General features: G+C 39.7%; 1 pseudogene; it reads right to left on the bottom strand.

Annotated features, from left to right (window-relative positions):
* Positions 1-17,804: 17,804 nt before the first annotated feature.
* Positions 17,805-20,283, bottom strand: LOC101421856 (hepatoma-derived growth factor-related protein 3 pseudogene; annotated as a pseudogene).
* Between the last annotated feature and the right edge of the window lie 205 nt (positions 20,284-20,488).

The following is a 20,488-nucleotide window of genomic DNA, read 5'->3' as shown; positions in this document are numbered from 1 at the left end:
CCTCCTAGGGCTGGCGGCTGATCTGCAGGGTTCCTTCCTTGTTTGTAATACAAAGGTGCCCCCAGCAGGCTGTTTGGGGGGCTTGCAGGGTGGGAGGTATCTTGAAGGTGACTTAGTGAGACAGTGACAGAAGAGACTCTTGTGAGAGGGGGAATTTTGGGTTTCTGACACAGAGGTCAGAGTTTGCGGATGTGACCCCCCCCATAGGGCTGGTGGCCAGCTGCGGGGATCCCTGAAGGCTGTGTCGCACTGCGGTGCTCCCAGGCTCCCTGTTAACTGGGTTTGTGGTTCCCAGGTCTGTGTTCCCTAAACCCTGGTGGCCCACACCCCAGAGACTCACACCTCTTGAGTCTGCAAATTCACAGACTTCCCATCCCTGAATGCACATGCCCTGGGGGCCATCTGAGGTCCTTGATTGTCCTAGCCCTTGGTGTTTTCATTTTTTTTCTTTTCTTTTCTTTCTTTTCTTTTTTTTTAAAATTGTCTTGGTTCCTAATATTGCATTATCTCCTAGTCTTTTCTCCCATTGTATCCACCAAGGTCCTTTTTCATTTATTTAGGGTTTTTTTTCTTTCTTCTTTTATTTTTCTTGCTTGTTTCCCTCCTTTTTCTCTGCCCACCCCCCCTTTTTTCCTTCTCTTTTTATCTTTTCTCTCTTTTTCTTTTTCTTTTATTTTATCTTAATTATACAATAGGTGCTGCAGGGAATGCCTCACATTTGCTGGGTTTCCTCATCCTCCATTTCCTTGTTTCTGTGTGAATTGATTTTGACCACCTACACTATCCCCTTTCCCCCACATCTTGCTATTCTGCATCATCTACTGTCTCTCCCACATTCCACCTCCCTTTCTTTGGTCCCCAAATTGTCTAACTTTTAATTTCTAATACCTTTGTTTTGTTTTCTGTCTTTTATCCACTCCTGATACTATTGTCTTTCTTTTCTCTTTTCCTTTCTCATGAAAACACTGGCTTTTTAAATCATACTATATTCCTCCCCATATTCAGTTGACTATCTCATTATAGGTACACTACTTACTGCTATAACTCTACACAACTTACATGAATCTAATATTCATCCTGACAGATCTCATATTGTTGCTCTGTTAACATTTATTACCAATACTACTTTACATATTTTCCTTTTTTACACAGTTGCCTTTCCCTGGTCCCAATATTTTCCTTCAAAGTGAACTCAGCCAGCAACAAGAAATTAGAATAAGAAGAAAAAAAGTGACAAAGAGAAGATATAACACTTACACAAGGACAACAGCTAATTAATCCCCAAGACTAGACAAAGAAGATAAGGAACTGATTAAACCTGTCAAGATAAAATGATGACAAGACAGCAACAAAAATCTACAAACCAAACCAGTAATCAGGAAAACATGGCTGAATCCAATGAACAAACTAAAAACCAGGAAGGGGAGCAGAACATCGGACAAGTAATTAAAGATCTCAAAACATATATTAGAGACCAACTTAATGAAGTAAAGGAAGAGTTAAATAATATGAAGAAACAGTTGGAGAGAAAATTGCAGACATACACAAAAAGATAACAGATATGATGGGAATGAACACCACAGTTCAAGAAATCAAAAATACACTCGCAGCAAATAGCAGCAGATTAGAAGAGGCAGAGGAGAGAATTAGCGATGTGGAAGACAGTACATTGGAAATCAAACAGATAGTAGAATAGATCGATAAAAAGATAGAAAAAATCCACCTAGGACTTAGGGACATGAATGACAATGCAAAACACTCAAACATACATATTATAGGCATCCCAGCAGGAGAAGAGAAGGGAAAAGGGTCAGAAGGGGTGTTGCAGGAAATAATGGCTGAAAACTTCCCAAATCTACTGAGAGAGACAGATGTACATATCCAAGAAGCACAATGCACCCCAAACACCATAAACCACAACAGGTTCATCCCAGGACATATACTTGTCAAATTATCCAATGCTCAAGACAAAGAGAAAATTCTAAAAGCAGCAAGAGAAAAGAAAACCATCACATACAAGGGAGACTCCATAAGATTAAGTGCTGCTTTCTCATCTGAAACCATGGAGGCAAGAAGGCAGTGATATGATATAGTCAAGGTACGAAAAGAAAAAAATTTCCAACCAAGAATACTCTACCCAGCTAAACTAGCATTCAAAAATGATGGAGAGTTCAAAATATTCACAGATAAACAGAAATTGAAAGGGTATGCCAACAAGAAACCTCCCCTTCAAGAAATTCTAAAGGGATTTCTGCAGGAAGAAAGGAAAAAACAGGAGAGGCAGAGTTGGACGAGAGTGTAAGAGCAACAAAAAAGACAAAAAGAGAAGAAAAAAACAAACAAACAAAATATGACAAACACAAGTCCAATCAAAATATGACTAACATAAATAATTCCTTGAAAGTAATAACACTGAATGTCAATGGATTAAACTCACTTATCAAAAGATTCAGACTGGGACATTGGATAAGGAAATATGACCCATCTATATGCTGTCTACAAGAGACACATCTTAGACGCAGAGACTCATGGAGGCTGAAAGTGAATGGTTGGAAAATAATCTTACAAGCAAACAATAACCAAAAAAAGGCAGGAGTAGCTATATTAATATCAGGCAAAATAGACTTTAAATGCAAAACAATTGTGAGAGACAAAGAAGGATACTACATATTAGTGAAAGGGACAATCTGTCAAGAAGATCGAACAATCATAAATATTTATGCTCCTATCAAGGGCGCCTCTAAATACATGAGGCAAACAATGGAAAAACTAAGTGAAAGAATAGATGCATCTACAATTATAGTGGGGGATTTTAATACACCACTATCAACTCTGGACAGAACATCTCAAAAGAGAATCACTAAAGAAACAAAATATTTGAACAGTATATTAGAGGAGCTGGAGCTAATAGACATATACAGATCATTACACCCAAACACAGCAGGATATACATTTTTCTCAAGTGCACATGGATCATTCTCCAAGATAGACCATATGCTAGGCCACAAAGAAAGGCTTAATGAACTCAGAAAGATCAAAATCATACAATATAATATCTCTGACCACAGTGGAGTGAAGCTGGAAATTTGCAAGGGCCAGAGGGCCAGATTTCACACCATGATTTGGAAATTAAACAGCACACTCTTAGAAAAACAGTGAGAGAAAAAGGAAATCTCAAAAGAAATCAATGACTACCTTGAAACAAATGATAATGATAACACAACATACCAAAATTTATGGGATGCAGCAAAAGCAGTACTGAGAAGGAAATTTATAGCCATAAATTCATGTATCAAAACAGAAGAAAGTGCAAAAATTGAAGAACTAACTGCACATTTGGAGGAATTAGAAAAAAAACAACATAGTAATCCAACAGGAAGAAGAAGGAAGGAAATAACAAATATAAGAGCAGAACTAAATGAAATAGAAAATAAGAAAGCACTTGAAAAGATAAACAAGACCAAGAGCTGGTTTTTCGAGAAGATCAATAAAATTGACAAACCTTTAGTGAGACTAACAAAGAAAAAAAGAGAGAAGATGCAAATACACAAAATAAGAAATGAGAAAGGAGATATCAACACTGACCCCACAGAAATAAAGAGTATCATAAGAGGATACTTTGAAAAACTATATTCCAACAAAAACGACAATTCAGAGGAAATGGACAAATTCCTAGAAACACATAAGCAGCCTATATTGATGAAAGAAGAAATTGATGATCTCAACAAACCAATCACAAGTAAAGAGATAGAATCCGTCATTGAAAACCTCCCAACTAAGAAGAGCCCAGGGCCAGACGGCTTCACAGGTGAATTCTACAAAACATTCCAGAAAGAACTAACACCAATCCTGCTGAAACTCTTCCAAAAAATCGAAACAGAAGGAGCATTGCCTAATTCCTTCTATGATGCCAACATTACCCTAGTACCAAAGCCAAACAAAGACACCACAAGAAAGGAAAAAATTACAGTCCAATTTCTCTAATGAACCTAGATGCAAAAATACTTAACAAAATACTTGCTAATCGTATTGAACAACACATTAAACCAATTATACACCACAACCAAGTGGGATTCATTCCAGGTATGCAAGGATGGTTCAACATAAGAAAATCAATCAATGTAATACATCATATAAACAGATTGAAGGGAAAAAATCACATGATTATATCTATAGATGCAGAAAAAGCATTTGACAAAATATAGCACCCTTTCTTGATAAAAACATTCCAAAAGATTGGAATACAAGGAAATTTTTTTGAACATGATAAAGAGTATATATGAAAAACCTACAGCCAACATTGTTTACAATGGAGAAATCCTAATATCCTTCCCTCTAAAGTCAGGAACAAGACAAGGATGCCCACTGTCTCCCCTTCTATTTAACATTGTCTTAGAAGTACTGGCTCGAGCACTGAGGCAAGAACCAGATATAAAAGGCATTCAAATTGGAAAGGAAGAAGTCAAAGTTTCATTATTTGCAGATGATATGATCCTATACATAGAAAACCCTGAGAGGTCTACAACAAAGCTTCTAGAACTCATAAATGAGTTTAGTAAAATTGCAGGGTATAAGATCAATGCGCAAAAATCAGTAGCATTTCTGTACACCAATAATGAACAAGATCAGGAGGAAATCAAGAAACAAATACCATTCACAATAGTAAATAAAAAAATCAAGTATTTAGAAATAAATTTAACTAAAGATGTAAAAAACTTATACACTGAGAACTATACAAGATTGTTCAAGGAAATCAAAGAAGACCTAAATAAACGGAAGAATATTCCCTGTTCATGGATAGGAAGACTAAATATTATTAAGATGTCTATCCTACCAAAACTGATCTACACATTCAATGCAATCCCAATAAAAATCAACACAGCATTCTTTAAGGAACTAGAAAAATTAATTATGAAATTTATTTTGAAAGGAAAGAGGTCCTGAATAGCAAAGACATATTGAAAAAGTAAAACGAAATTGGAGGAATCACACTACCTGACTTCAAAACATACTACAAAGCTACAGTAGTGAAAACAGCATGGTATTGGCATAAGGAGAGACACACAGACCAATGGAATTGAACTGAAAGTTCTGATATAGAACCTCATATATATAGCCATATAATATTCAATAAAGCCACCAAACCCTCTCAACTGGGAGAGAATGGCCTATTCAACAAATGATGCCTGGAGAACTGGATATCCACATGTAGAAGAATGAAAGAGGATTACCATCTCATGCCTTATACAAAGATCAACTCAAGACAGATCAAAGACCTAAATATAAGAGCCAAGACCATAAAGACCTTGGAAAGCAGTGTAGGGAAACATCTATAAGACCTTGTAATAGGAAATGGCTTCATGAATATCACACCAAAAGCATGAGCAGCAAAAGAACAAATAGATAAATGGGACTTCCTCAAACTTAAAGCCTTCTGCAACTCAAAAGAGTTTGTCAAGAAAGTAAAAAGGGAACCTACACAATGGGAGAAAATATTTGGCAACCATATATCAGATAAGATAGTTATAACTTGCATATATAAAGAACTCCTATGTCTTGAAAATAAAAAGATAAACAACCCATTTAAAAAATGGGAAAAAGATTTAAACAGACACTTCTCCAAAGAAGAAATAAAATGGCTGAAAAGCACATGAAAAAATTCTCCAAATCTCTAGCTATCAGGGAAATGCAAATCAGAACTGCAATGAGATACCATCTTACTCCCATAAGATTGGCAGCTATAAAAAAAACAGAAGAATACAAATGCTGGAGAGGATGTGAAGAAATGGGAACACTCATCCACTGCTGGTGGGAATGCAGAAGGATCTGACCATTCTGGAGGACAGTTTGGCGGTTTCTCAAAAAACTAACCATAGATTTGCCATATGACCCAGCAATACCACTGCTGGGTATATACCCAGCAGAACTGAAAACAAGGACACAAACCGATATATGTACACCAATGTTCATAGCAGCATTGTTCACTATCGCCAAAAGTTGGAATCAACCCAAATGCCCATCAACAGATGAGTGGATCAATAAAATGTGGTATATACATACAATGGAATACTACTCAGCTTTAAGAACAAATACACTACAAACACACGTGATAACATGGATGAATCTTGAGAACCTTATGCTGAGTGAAGCAACCCAGGCATTGAAGGACAAATGCTACATGACCTCAATGATATGAAATAGGTAAACCAAGCTGCCTCAGAGAGTTAGAGACTGGATGATAGGCTTACAGGAAATTGGGGGGTAGATGAAGGATGTAAGCTGACATCTACATGGGTGAAATCTATGATAAACTGGAGGTAAGTATGTGTACAAGGAAGGGATAAAATGGGGTCATAGGGTTACCTTTGGGTGGAGCTTTGTGGGCTTGAGGGGGGCTAGGGGTGGGCGGATGGGTAATATTGCCCAAGAAATTGGGGGGAGGGTGGGGCAACATATGAACATAGGAGATTGTCAGATGTTCGTTGAGACTATAATGCTGAGAAAACCTTTTCAAAATATAATAAGGAAAGTTACCTGTTTAAGAATATTAAAGGGGATAATCTGATGTAGGACAGACTCCTAAGGAATATGTGAATGCTCATTTTGCCAGAGTGAGTTATATCATTGGGTAGAGACCCATATAATGAGAGTGAAGGTATACCCACATCCTGGGGAGGACTGATGCCATCAAATAGAGGGAACTGTATCTCTCAAGAGAAATGGTGGCTCCCAGGGCATTAGGGCAATTGAGCATGTCAAGCCCTCAACACTGTTGCAACTAGCTCTGAACATGGCTCTTCAAGAAATGAAGATTGGCTGCCACTGTGGGCCCTAAGGGGAGGGGGAAATAGGTATTGAATAGATGGAACCAACATAACTGTGAGGGCAATAGAAGTGTTTCACAAGAGTATGCAAGGATGGATATAAAACATGTAATATTACACCAAAAATATATAGGGGCTGATAGACTAATAATGTAAATCATAATGTAAAACATAGGATAACTGAAAATCTAGAAAATTGTATAGCCTGAAGTATAAACCACAATGTAAACACAAATGTTACCTTGTTTGAAAGCTATTGTCTCAATATCTGTACATCAGTTTCAGTAAATATGGTATGAATATGTTAAAAGATTATTCTGTGGAAGGGAAAAGGTTTTATGTTGGATACGTGGGAGTACTGTATATTGTATATATGAATTACTGTGATCTAAAACTCTTGTGAAGATAAGTTTAATAATTAGAAAAAAGAAAATAAAAAGATAGGATGTAGAATTTCTACAAATTAATATGTATTCTATATGTAACCTTTAAACTCATCACTATATTCCATTTTACTCTTAAGGGAACCTGGCATTATATTGGGCTTCACTTTTCAGGAAGTTTTGGATCACCGAGTGGTTCAACAATGGCAGCGGAGGAATACTGGTGTGGGATGTTATTGACAGGGGACATATGGTTGACAGGGAGTTATACAGGGCATGTGTCCAGGGTGCATGGAAATGTTTGGATATATTAATAGTGGAAACAAGTAAAAACAACAGCTGGGAGGGTGCTGGGTTCCTGGCCGGGGGGAGCTCTGTCACGTTCCCTAGGGGAGCAGCGGCAGTCCCCCGGGCACCATGGTAAGGACCAGGAAGGAATGAGAGTCCAACAGTGAGCCGCTGATACTAATGACTATGCTTGTGAGTCTGTGCCCCTGAAATAAGAACAAGGCGTAGAGCAGCAGTGTGCCTAAGAGTTCCCTCCTGAGAGCCTCCGTGTTGCTCGAATGTGGCCAGTCTCGAAGCCAAACTCAGCAATGTAAATGCACTGCCTTCCCCCCAGCATGGGACATGACTCCCAGGAATGAACCTCCCTGGCACCGAGGGATCACTACCAAGTACCCGCTGATGACATAACTAGAAAATGACCTTGGATAAAAGGGTCAACTCGGACCAGCAGAATATCTCAGTTTACATATAATAACAGGAGTTAAAAATGCTTTTTGACCTAAATCAAGGGGGAAATGGAAAGGACAAATGAGTTTATATGGCTATGAGTCTCTAGAAAGGAGTCTAGAGGTTATCAGAGGGGTTGCCCTTGTGCACACCTGAGCAGAGTCTCAGAGACAGATAAAGTGGATACAACCCCAGGTGTTGGTTCTTCTGAAGGCTACAGAGACCCACAGGTTTTATGGTCATGGCAGATGGAGTTCACAACCATGTCAGTTGGCCCTTCTTTGGAGTTGGTGTTTCTGCATGATGGAGCTGGACTCAGATGTGATCTCTTTTCACAAGCCTCTCCTGTTACTTAACCAGAATTGTAGTTGGTGCTGGGGTTTAAGATATATCTAGGGGATCTGAATCTCTGGACTGACCATGTGATAGCCAGGCCCTGAGCCTCAACAGACTTCAGCTCCTACACTCTGGTTTATTGGACTTACCCCACTCAGCTGACATGGAGTCGAAGAAGGTCAACCATCATACCATGGAGCCAAGAGTGCCTACAACTGAAAGCAGGAGGATTGCATCCAGCATCCATGTGGAATCTAAGCCCCCTCTTGACATGGATGTGGAGTGGACATGGCCAGTCCAGGGTCCACAGGATGGAGGAATAGAGTGAGGATCAGAGTGGACTTACTGATATTCTATTCATGAACTATTGTGGTTAGTAATCGAAGAAAATGTGGCACTGGTGTGGAAAAAGTGGCCAAGGTGGCTGCTGGGTATGGGGAATGGGAGGAAGAGATGAGATGTGGAGGCGTTTTTGGGACTTGGAGTTGTCCTGGGTGGTGCTGCAGGGACAATTACCAACATTGTAGATCCTCCCATGGCCCACTGGATGGAATGTGGGAAAGTGTGGGCTGTGATGTAGACCATTGACCATGAGGTGCAGCAATGCTTAGAGATGTATTCACCAAATACAATGGATGCGTCATGATGATGGGGGAGAGTGTTGTTGTGGGGGGAGTGGTGGGGTGGGAGGGGTGGGGGGTGCATGGGGACCTCATATTTTTTGAATGTAGTATTTTTAAAAAAATGAATTAATAAAAAATAAAAATAAATAACAAGTGGGTCAAAAAAGATATCACAAGGGAAATTTTGAGGTGCAGGGGTCCACCTTCATTCTTTTGCATATGGATATCCAAATTTACCAACATAACTTGTTGAAGAGACTATTTCTTTCCCAGCTAAGTGGGGTTGGCACATTGCCAAAGATCAGTTAGCCAGTGGTGTGAGGGTTTACTTCTAAATACTCAATTCTATTCCATTGGTCTATATGTCTGTCCTTGTGCCAGTACCATCTGTTTTTATTGCTGTAGCTTTGTAGTGAATTTTAATAATTTATTGGTAAGGTTTCCTCCAACTTCATTCTTATTTTTTCAAGATGTTTTTGGTTATTCAGGGTCCCTTACCTTCCATATAAATTAGATGACTAGCTTTTCCATTTCTGAAAAGAAAGTTGTTGGAATTTTGATTGGTATTGCACTGAATCTATAAATTACTTTGGGTAGTACTGGCATATTAACAATATTTATTCTTCCAATCCATGAACGGAGAGTACTCTTCCATTTATTTAGGTCTTCTTTAATTTCTTTTGGCAATGTTTTATAGTTTTCTGGGTACAAGTCCTGTACATTCTTGGTTAGATTTATTCCTAGATATTTGACTACTTTAGTTGCTATTGTGCATGGAACTTTTTTCTTGATTTCTTCTTCTGATTGTTCATTGCAAATGTATAGAAACACAATTGATTTTTGCATATTGTTCTTGTACCCCATTACTTTGCTGAATTCATTTATTAGCTCTAGAGGCTTTGTTGTGGATTGTTCAGGATTTTCTATGTATAGGATCAGGTCATCTGCAAATAGGGAAAGTTTTACTTCTTCTTTTCCTATTTGGTAACTTTTATTTCTTTTTCTTGCCTAATCACTTTGACCAGAACTTCCAATGTTGTGGGTGGACATTCTTGGATTGTGTCTGATCTCAGTGGGAAAGCTTTCAGTTAACTGTGGGTTTTTCATCTATGTCTTTTATCACGCTGAAGAAATTTCCTTCTACTCCTAGTTTTCTAAGCATTTTTATCAGGAAAGTGGTGCTGGATCCTGCCATTTTTAGAATATCAGATCTGAATCGCCTGCAAACAATTGATTTTACAATAATGTACATATAAACAGGTGCATAAACATACATGCATATACCTTCCCAGAGTTGGCTTTTCATAACAAAGAGACAGTCTTCCTCAAAGCTGAATGCATGACTCAGAACTCTGGCAACTACTAAACAACATTTCCCTTGTCTTCTCAGTTAGCGTTCAAAATTAACCTTAGGAGGCAAGTCTTTCCCAGGGTCATCTTGTTACAAAATATATAGAGAAGCTTTAGTGCAGCACTTGGGGAAATTTTCAACAAAGTGTTTTGTCTCTTGCATGAATTCCTGAAGTAAAGACCCCATACAAGTTATTAGCCATGTAAAACTCATGTTTCTTGAAGGTCATTGGCCGGTAAGTATATAGATAGGGTGATATTGCTGTACATGTTTATGCCTATTTAGTTTATGCCTATTCATGATGAAGGTTGACCCTCCAGCCCTCCACAGAGTTTCTCCCACTTCTGAAGCTTGTGGAATGTGAGCTTAGAAACTGTCCTCCTTTGTTCCTCCTCTGTGCTCTGGTTGCCTTCACAGTGTCAAGTTCATTCATTCACTCATTCACTCATTCATTCAACAACTATTTATTGAGGTTCTATTCTGTACCAGGCACTGTTATCCTTGCAGTGGATAGAGTGGGGAGCAAAATTGGGAAAAATCCCTGTCCTCGAGAGCTCATAATAATAGAAATACATATAAATAGTAAATTAGGAAAGTAAGTAAGGTTATATGACTAAGGAGAACCATAAAGGAGGACAGCTGATAAGGGTCAGAAGAGTTGCAACGTTAGATGAAGTGACCAGGAAAGGCCTCTCTGAAAAGGAAATAGTTAACTATTAAGGGACTGAAGGCAGGGAGGGAATGCACATTTTGTACAGATGTGCATTTCAGGCACAGAGAACCACAGGTGAAGATGGTCTGACATCAGTGCTTGCTTATTTGTTGAAGGAATAGTGAGGAGGCCCCTGCACCTGGAGAGAAGAGATGAAGTCAGGGAAGACAGGGCTGTCACCGTGAAAGTCCTTGACATCATGGGAGGACATTTACTCTGAGTGAGGCTGGAAGCCCTGGAGTGTCTGAGCAGAACAGTGACACTCCATTCTGCTATTGGAAGTGCTATTTTAAGAACACACCAAACAACTCCAAGAACAGAAACAGGAACCAGTTAGGAGGCTAATGCAGTAAACCTGTTGAGAGATGATGGTGACCTGAACCAAGTTCGTCATGGTAGAAGCGATCAGACACTGGAGATGTATTATCCATATTAGGAGGTACGGGATTGCACCGGGACCTCATACACGGGAAGCAGGCACTCAGCCACTTGAGCTACATCCATACCCCTGGACATATTTTGAAGGTGAAATCAATAGCATTTGCTGACAAATTCAATGAGGGTTATGAGAGAAAGCAAGTTGTTAAACATGACTCTAGGCTTTTTGGTTTCACCTACCGGAGAAAGTAGTTTCCATTATCTGAGGTGAGCAAGCCTGCATGAGGAACTGTTTTGGGAAGGGAAGGACGGGAAGTGAGTTCCGCGTGCACTGGGGGCACGGTCTCACAGCTCCTCCACCGCTGCGGGCGCGGCGGCTCTGTGCGAGCACTGCGGTCATGCTCAGCGTCTGACTCCAAGGCTCTCCGCCGTCTCTCCTGGAGATGCTAAGGCTGCATACCCCGGAGTCCTCATGCATTGACTCAGTCCACACTGGATTTTACACAGAGGTGAAGTGCTGGATCCTCTCAGCCTCTGAGTCACACATTCTCACCTGGGAGGAGGCTTCTGCATCTTTTGTTGGTGTAGAGCTTTCATATGGGTTATTATGGACTGGTCAAAAGGACCAATATTTGAAATCATCACAGCTGTGCTCAAAATCCCTTGACTGGGTATAAAACCTCTGCTTTCTTCTTCAACTAAAACTATAAAATAATACTTATGCATATCAAAATGTGGGTCATCAGACACGGCCAGACATTTCTGTGCTTTAGCTTACTTATTATTAGATCAAGGCCACCCCACCTAGTGATAGTTTATATTCAAGAGACATAGCCTTGTTATTAGAAGAGAAATTTTGGTGTCTGGAGAGAAGAAAACCTCCACAAGCTCCTTCTTACCTCATGGTTTCACACTTGCAAGTCCTTTTGCTGCTCACTCTTTTTCCAGGTAATTCAGGCTGCCTCTTTTGGTTCTCAACTAGATTGTTACCTCCTGAAAGAGGCTTTCCCTGACCATATCATCTTAAGTATTTCTCCAAAAATGTCACATAGACAGCTTGCACAATCACAGAAGGCAGTCCTGATGCCCACCCCTCCATACACACAGTCATTCCGTTACTTTAACTTACTTCTTCCATTTATCTCTATTTGGAATAATCTCTTATTTGTATATTCAATAATCTGCCTCCCCATTACCTTGTAAACTCCATGGGAATAGGACCTGCTCTATCTTGTTCAACACTGTACAGTGCCTGGAATATAATAGGTGTTTAATGAATATTGATTGAATAAATTATTGTTTTCTTAACATGGTTGATTCCATCTGGGTGTGCTGGATATATGCCATCAGAGAGTTGGGTAAAGTGATCCCTGTTGGCACGCACAGAAAAAGAACGAACATACAGGTGCTTAAGGTAGGAGGATTGTTTACATGTGCCTTCACACAGGAGCCAGATTTGAAAGAAGAACCCTCCAGGCAATGTATTAAAAAGAAGAGCAAGAAACAGATTTATTAATTCCCAATATGACAAGTTGCTTTTGAAGTCCATGGTGGGGACTGAAAGGGAGTAGAGGTCACAGATGAAACTACCCAGTTGGGCAGAGCTCCCATAGAGGGAGTTTAGAATTGATTCTTGCCAGGATTGAGCAGCTTTGGAAGGAGAGAGGAATAAAACTATCATACTTGGGTTTTAGAAATGTTCCTCTGGAAAGACTAGCGAGTGAAAGACTTCATGGGAGACAGATCTAATAGAATGGGCAGGCTGAGTGGATGGCTGAACTAAAATATTAGGGGCAGGGATGGACAGCATGTGCATGGAGGCAAACTTGGAAGGTCTTTGTGACTGACATGATGTGGGGGAGCGAGGAATAAGGAGTTGTCTAAGATGTATCTTAGGTTTGTGACTGGAATCCTTAGGTTAAAGGTTACTTTCCTTCCTGGTCTCTCTTTCTTCATCCTTCATGCTTTTGCTCTCTAAGGTAGCATCTTCTGAAATCGTAGGTAGGGATAGATTTTCACCATAATTTAAAGAATGCAGAAGATTCTTAGAGTGTATTCCAACACTTCCATTCTGGAGATGGGCAAACTGAGGCCCAGTGTAGAAATGGGAAAAGCACATCCTATTAATGCATCTTAAGTTCCTCTGCACCTTTTCTGCTTTGGAATTTGGGCCTAGATTCATGTTCAGATGACTTTCCAAGACTCCTGGGTCCACCTATATATATAATTTCTCTAGTCCCAAGTATATACAAACTCTTGGGCAGGAACTGGGGCTTCTAAGGATATTCTGCAGCCTTCAGTGTGGTCTGAGTTGACCCACTGATTGGAATCACGGTGCCTGGGTAGTCAGAGACCTAGTCTGTGATCCACAATCCAGATACCCCAAGGTAATCCTTTCAGGTTTGGAGCATGAATATTACCTCAAGGTTTTACAATGGGGTAACATGAGAGAAAGGATATAAAAGTGCTTTGAGAAATGGATTAAAGGGTTGCAGGCTGCCATTATTGTGATGATTATGATTGCTGTACATTGTCTTTATTATTTTATTTTTATTTTTATTTTTTAATAACACTTTTAAAATTAAAGTTAATAGATCACATATAACGTTATATTAAGAAAACATGAGAGGTTCCCATATAACCCACCCCCCACGCCTCCACTCCTTTCACACCAGCAAACTCCCCCATCACTGTCGCACACTCATTGCACTCCACAAACACATTCTGGAGCACTGCTGCACCATGTGGATAATAGTTTACCCTGTAGTTCACACTCTCCTGCGGGACATTCAGTGGACTGTGTTCTCCAGATAATTACGTGAACAGAAGCTAGGGCTAATTCTCAGCTGTAGATGTGATGGGCATTGGCTGCTTACCTGAGACTGCCTCCTTCAGGTGCAACCTGGGATTTATCACTTAAATTAGAGTTCGTTACACATGATAACCACAAGAGGGCGCGCAAAGCTTTCTTTTTCACTACAACTTCCTCTTGTGGCTAGTTCTTGGTGGGAAGAGTAAAGGGGAAATTTTCATACTACAGCCATTTTTTTCCCCCAATGCATCTGAACCCAGGTCGTGTGTTCAAAGTCCTGCTACTGAACTAGCTAGTTCTGCTGTTTGGCACAAATCACTTAAACTCTCTGTGACTTAGTTTTCTTCTCAGGCAAAGGTCGGTAACTGTAGTTCCTAACTCATGGAGCCACTGCTAGGATAAAATGAGGTCATGTCTGAAAAGTCTTAGAACAAGGCCTTGCATATAATAAACTCTCAATAAATGCTGAGCATTTTTACTGCTTTTCCCTTCTACTTGGTTGTAGCAGGAGCAATTGCGTCCTGGTCAGTGGACATACCAATCATTGGAAAGCCAAGTGTGATTAGATCAGGGTAAGGGATAGAGTCCAAGAGTGAGAACATAAGGTAGAGCCCTAGTATAACCCTTGAGCTAAAGAGGCACAAGAGGGCCTTCTGCCTTCTGGATCACACTGGCCTATGTCAACTTTCCAGGAGGAAATGTTAAGGATCTGTGGCAAGTGAAGTTTGCATTAGCCTGGAAAGACTTCCACATTCAGGGACCTGGAGGCACCTAGACAGAGGTTCAGGATTCCAGGGCCTAGGACCTATGAATTTCTCTTACCAGGAGAATGGATATTATCATTCATAACGGGGAACAATCATATCTTGGGCTATAGAGGGCTAGAGAGACAAGAGGCATTGGTGGCTGAAATGAACACATTCTCTTTAACGGACCTTGTGAAGACTTACGCACGTGCCCCCAGAAAGCCATTTCTCTACTCATGATAATAACTATTAAAATTCTGTAATCAGGAGTCTAGGGTAGACTTGTGATCTGGCTTGGCAGTTCTGTTTTCTTAGAAAAGACTGGTATTTTAACTTTCAGTTCAGGGATGCAGCAATTGTTTTCTTCCCCACAGCATGCTCTCTTCTCATTTTCTTTGCAAAATTTCCTTCATCTACCAATTCTTTATAGCATATTTTCCCCCTCTCCTCCCCTCCCCTCCTCCCTTCCCGTGCCCCTCCTTTCCTCTCCCTGCTGTTTTTTTGCTGTCTGTGTCCATTCACTGTGTGATCTTTTGTATCTGTTTCTCCTTTTGTCCTCGTCTTTCTCCTCTAGGATTCGCCAGGATTCAATCCTGGGGACCTCTGATGTGAAGAGAAGTTCCCTGTCAATTGCGCCACCTCAGTTCCTGGTCTCTGCTGTGCTTCACCTTGACTCTCCCCTTCGTCTCTCTTTTGTTTTATTATCATCTTGCTGTGTGACTCACTTGGGTGGGTACTGGCTCACCATGCGGGCACTCGGCTCGCTGTGCAGGCACTCGGCTCACTGTGTGGGCACTCAGCTCATCATGTGGGCACTTGGCTTGCTGCGTGGGCACTGGCTTGCCACGCGGACACTGGCTTGCCTCACAGGCACGCTTTCTCTTCTTTTTCACCAGGAGGTCCCAGGGATCGAACCTGGGTCCTCCAATATGGTAGGCGGAGGCCCTATCGCTTGAGACACATCAGCTTTGCTGTAGCACCTGTTTTACGGATCCATCCATAAAAACAAAGATGCATAAATGAATACATGATAAAGATCAGGCTTGAAATTTATAATCATGTATTGTCTTAAAACCTCATAGCATTCTTGGGAAGATGAAATAAATCTGTATGTAGAATGCCTACTATTGGTCTTGATATGTAGTAGAGATGAGTGGTTATCTCCTGACCTCCAGCTATCCCTAACTGCATTTTCCCCTGTGCTTAGTGTCTCTGCCTCTGCCATTTTTTTTACAGTTTCACTAACTCTAGTTCCTCCTCTTGCCTAAATCTAGGTGCTGCCAAGACCTGTCTTTTCTCTACATTCATTATTCACTCAGTAGCTATTTATTGAGTACCTACTACATGCTAGCCACTATTCTAAGTGTTTGGAACAAATCAAAGCAGACAAAGGCCTCTGCTCTTGTGGAGCTGACAAATAATAAGCAATAAGCAAAATTAATAAGTAACATTATAGTTTATAGAAGGCAATAAGTTCTATGGATAATAGAAAAACTATAGTATGATAAGGGAGAACCAAGAGTGTCAGGAGCTGAAGAGGAAAAGTTTGCAATTAGGGATGAGGACAGGGCTCATTGAGAAGATGACTTTTCAAGGAAAGACTTGAGAGTAGTAGCAATGGAGTGAACTGAGTGGAGGGAGGCAGAGTGTTCTGGACAGAGATCAGGAAGTGCAAAGGTCCTCAAGTGTGGGCAAAGAGATCAGTGTGGCTGGAGCGAGCTGAATGAGAGAGAAAGAGTGTAGAAGTGAGATTTGAGCGGTAATGGAGTCAGAACATGCAGGGCTTTGTAAACCCTTATGAAGATTTGGACTTTTACTCTGAGGGAAATGGGGAGCCATTTTGAAGGATTGTGAGCATAGCATATACCTTATATTTTAAAGGGGATAACTCTGGTTGGCTTTGTTGAAGATTAACCGTGAGCAGAAATGGGACTACTTCAATAAGTAGTACTTCAGTAAGAGTACAGCTAAGTCATTGAGTCATCCAGGGAGCAGGTGATTATGCTTTTTTATCCATTCGGCCAATCTGTGTCTTTTGATTGGTGAGTTTAATCCATTTATATTCAAAGTAATTATTAACAAGGCAGGACTTACTTCAGTCATTTTGTCATTTGTTCTTGTACATCTTATGCCTTTTTATGTCCTTCATTTCCTCCATAACTGCCTTTTTTTTGTATGTATAGTTAATCTTTTGTAGTGAAACAGATTGATCCCCTTCTAATTTCCTTTTCTGTATATATTTTAGGTACTTTGTGGTTATCAAAGGGTTTATATTTAGCATCCTAAATCTATAACAGCCTAGTTAGAAATAATACCAACTTAGCTTCCAAAGAATATAGAACTTAGCTTCTATATGCCTCCACCCCCCTAAGGTTTTCTTGTCAACATTACCTCTTTATATTTTGTGCTCCCAATAACATAGAAATAGGTTTATTTTATATGCATTTTTATTTTAGATATTGTAAGAAATAAAATGTAGAGTTACATACCAGGAACATAGTAATCCTGACATTTGTATTTACCCATGTAGTTACCTTTACTGGTGATATTTATTTCTTCATATGACTCCCAACCACTGTCTAGTGTCCTTTCTTTTCAACCTGAAGAGCTCCCTTTAGCATTTCTTGTAGGGCAGGTTTCATGGTGATGGACTGCCTCAACTTTTGTTTATCTCGAAATGTCTTAACCTCTCCCTCATTTTGAAATGACATTTTTTTGTTGGCTATACAACTCTTGGCTAGCAGTTTTATCTTTCAGTTCTTTAAATATGCTCTCCCACTGCCTTCTTGCCTCTGTGGTTTCTGATGAGAAATTGGCACTTAATTTTATTTAGGATCCCTTGCACACAATGAGTAGCTTCTTTTTTCTTGTTTTCTTTTTTTTTTTAAAAGATTTATTTTTTATTTATTTCTCTTCCCTTCCCCTCCCCTGCCCTTCTGTTGTCTGCTCTCTGTGTCCATTTGCTGTGTATTGTTCTGTGGCCACTTGCATTGTTCTGGGACACTGAGAAACTTAGTCTCCTTTTTGTTGCGTCAGCTCTCTGTGTGTGTGGTGCTGCGCCTGTGTGGCCTGCTCTTTTCTCAGGCAGGGCGGCACTTCTTGTGGGCACACTCCTTGTGTGTGGGGGGGACCCCTATGCTGGGACGCCCCTGTGTGGCATGGCACTCCTTGCATGTGGTGTCAGCACTGTGCGTGGGCCAGCTCACCACACAGGTCAGGAGGCCCTGGGTTTGAACCCTGGATCCTCCGTATGGTAGGCAGAAGCTCTATAAGTTGAGCCACGTCCACTTCCCTCTTGTTTTCAGAATAGCTTTTATTTTTGGTATTTGACAGTTGGATTATGATATGTCTCAGTGTGGATCTATTTGAACTTACCATGTCTGAAGTTTCATGGACTTCTTAGCTGTTTATATTCACATTTATTGCTAATTTTGGGAAGTTTTCAGTTATTGTTTCTTCAATTGTTCTTTCTGCTCCTTTCTCTCTCTCTCTGTCTCTCTCTGTCTCTGTCTCTGACTTTCCTTTTTTGGTCTCTCTGGAACTCTCATCATGCATATGTTGGTACACTTGTCCCACAGGAGTTTTCAGTTAATCTACATGTAAAATAATTACTGATACATTGGATTTAAAAATTATATGTTGTCATTTATTTTCAATTAGTCCCATCTGATTTTCTTTCTTTGTTTCTCCTTTTCTGCCTTTCATTTGCTCTAACGAGTATTTTTATTCTAGTGTTACATTTTATTTCCCTACTGGATTTTCAGAATGGGTCCTCTTATTTTGGATAACAATATGTATTTTTAATTTATTGCTGTCTACTTAGTATTTATATAGTACCATTTGTTGTAAAATGTAAGAACTAAAGGTTTTGTGATATTATATATATAGATAGTATCACAATTCTAGAATGCAGGATTATAAGCTTTGCCTTAAATAGTTTTACATCTTTTTAAAAACTTAAGTGAAGAAAAATTATAAATCATTTATATTTTCCCACAAATTTACCATTTAAAGTGGTCTTCATTCTTCTTGTCAATCTGTTTCCACATAATTTTATTTCCCTTTTGACTTAAATTTTCTTTTATCATTTCTTTTAGTTCTATATGTTGAAAAAAGTCTCTATTTTTTTGTGGGTTTGAGAATGTCTTCACTTTGCTTTATTTATTTTTGGGGAAAAATAAGTCATTGTTTTATTTTGGAGTAACAAAAAAACTCCCTAACTTCACATATAGAAACTGAGTTTGTGTACATAATAACATGAGTTTTGAGAAGTATATGCTCTCAACTACCTATTTCTAATACATAATTGATATTTTACAATATGGTTAAATTTTACACATGGCCTCAAAACCGAAGGACAATTTTAATTTCATCTTCAAAATACCAGCATTATGTATTTAGGATTAATTTCTGGGTTCTGTCACAGAGATGAAATCCCATCCTTAAGCATTATGTTGAGTGCTCATTTTTCAAATGTTAATTTATATTTAATTGCATGTTTGAGATGGTGGGATGAAGGCAGGAGAATGAAGAGCATATCTGCCTTGCTAAAAGGATGGAACACATGTATAAATCTTGCAAATATCTTCATAATCCTTAGTGTTTAAGGGCAACTCCATGCAACCAAAATAACTTGAAATTAATTTAATAACCTTGAAAAGGATATATTGTCTCCTTTTTTTTTCTTTGCAAACACAACAGAGGAATATGAACAGTGTACATACAAACTGGGACCCTGTCAATGGCAAAAATAGATATGCGTTGGTTCATATCAAATCCAAGAATATCAGACAACCAAATGTATCTTGTGGCTTCTCTTACTGTGCAGATTCATTATGGCAATTAGCTCCCTTCACTAATGTTTGTGCAAGTCGGAAGTAGTGCTTTTTGTGTCATTGTCAGCATCTCTACCCTCTGAGTTGCTTTTGTTTACTTCTTTGCAATCCTTGCCATTTTCATCTCCTGGAGATTTCTGAAACTGTTTAGAAGTGTATGAATTTTTTCCATTTTTTGCCTGCTTTTTCATTCTTTCTTTTGCTTTTTTCCATCTTCTACTCCATCACCTTCTTCCTTACTGCTTGCATCTGCAGTATTTCTGCTTCTCCCTCAGTTTCTGAAGAGCTCTGTTGCTGAATTGCCTGGTATCCAGTGAACTTCACTCCTGGGTTATTTTCTACTTCCCATAATCCTTCATTAACTCCTTAATGTTTGTTTGACTTTCCAAACTTGTCTTCGTATTCCTTAAATGGGAAAAGGTCTTTCAGACTGAGAAATGCATTTTCTTGGATGTCAAAAGGGAAGATAGGATATTTGCTTACTGGAGGCTCCAGGGCTTCTGCTGGGAGTTCATCGTCTGGGCCGGCCAGTGCAGGTAGCTCTTCATCTTGCCGAGGACGTGGCGCCAGTCTTGTAATTGCGGTCCCACAGACACAACATTCTGACTGCTTCCCTTCCCGGTGGCTCTTGGTCGCCACTTAAAATGCCTATATGGCACCCCCTCTCAGGCCGAGGGACTGTGCCACACTGCCCACAGGCCTCGAGCCAGGAAGACGAGGCCTTTTATGTTATTTATTTTATTTTAATTTAAT

Source organism: Dasypus novemcinctus, chromosome 24 (assembly GCF_030445035.2).
Source record: "Dasypus novemcinctus isolate mDasNov1 chromosome 24, mDasNov1.1.hap2, whole genome shotgun sequence".
Lineage (NCBI taxonomy): Eukaryota > Metazoa > Chordata > Mammalia > Cingulata > Dasypodidae > Dasypus > Dasypus novemcinctus.
Note: the sequence above shows the minus strand (reverse complement) of the source record. Positions and strands in the feature narration are given on the sequence as shown.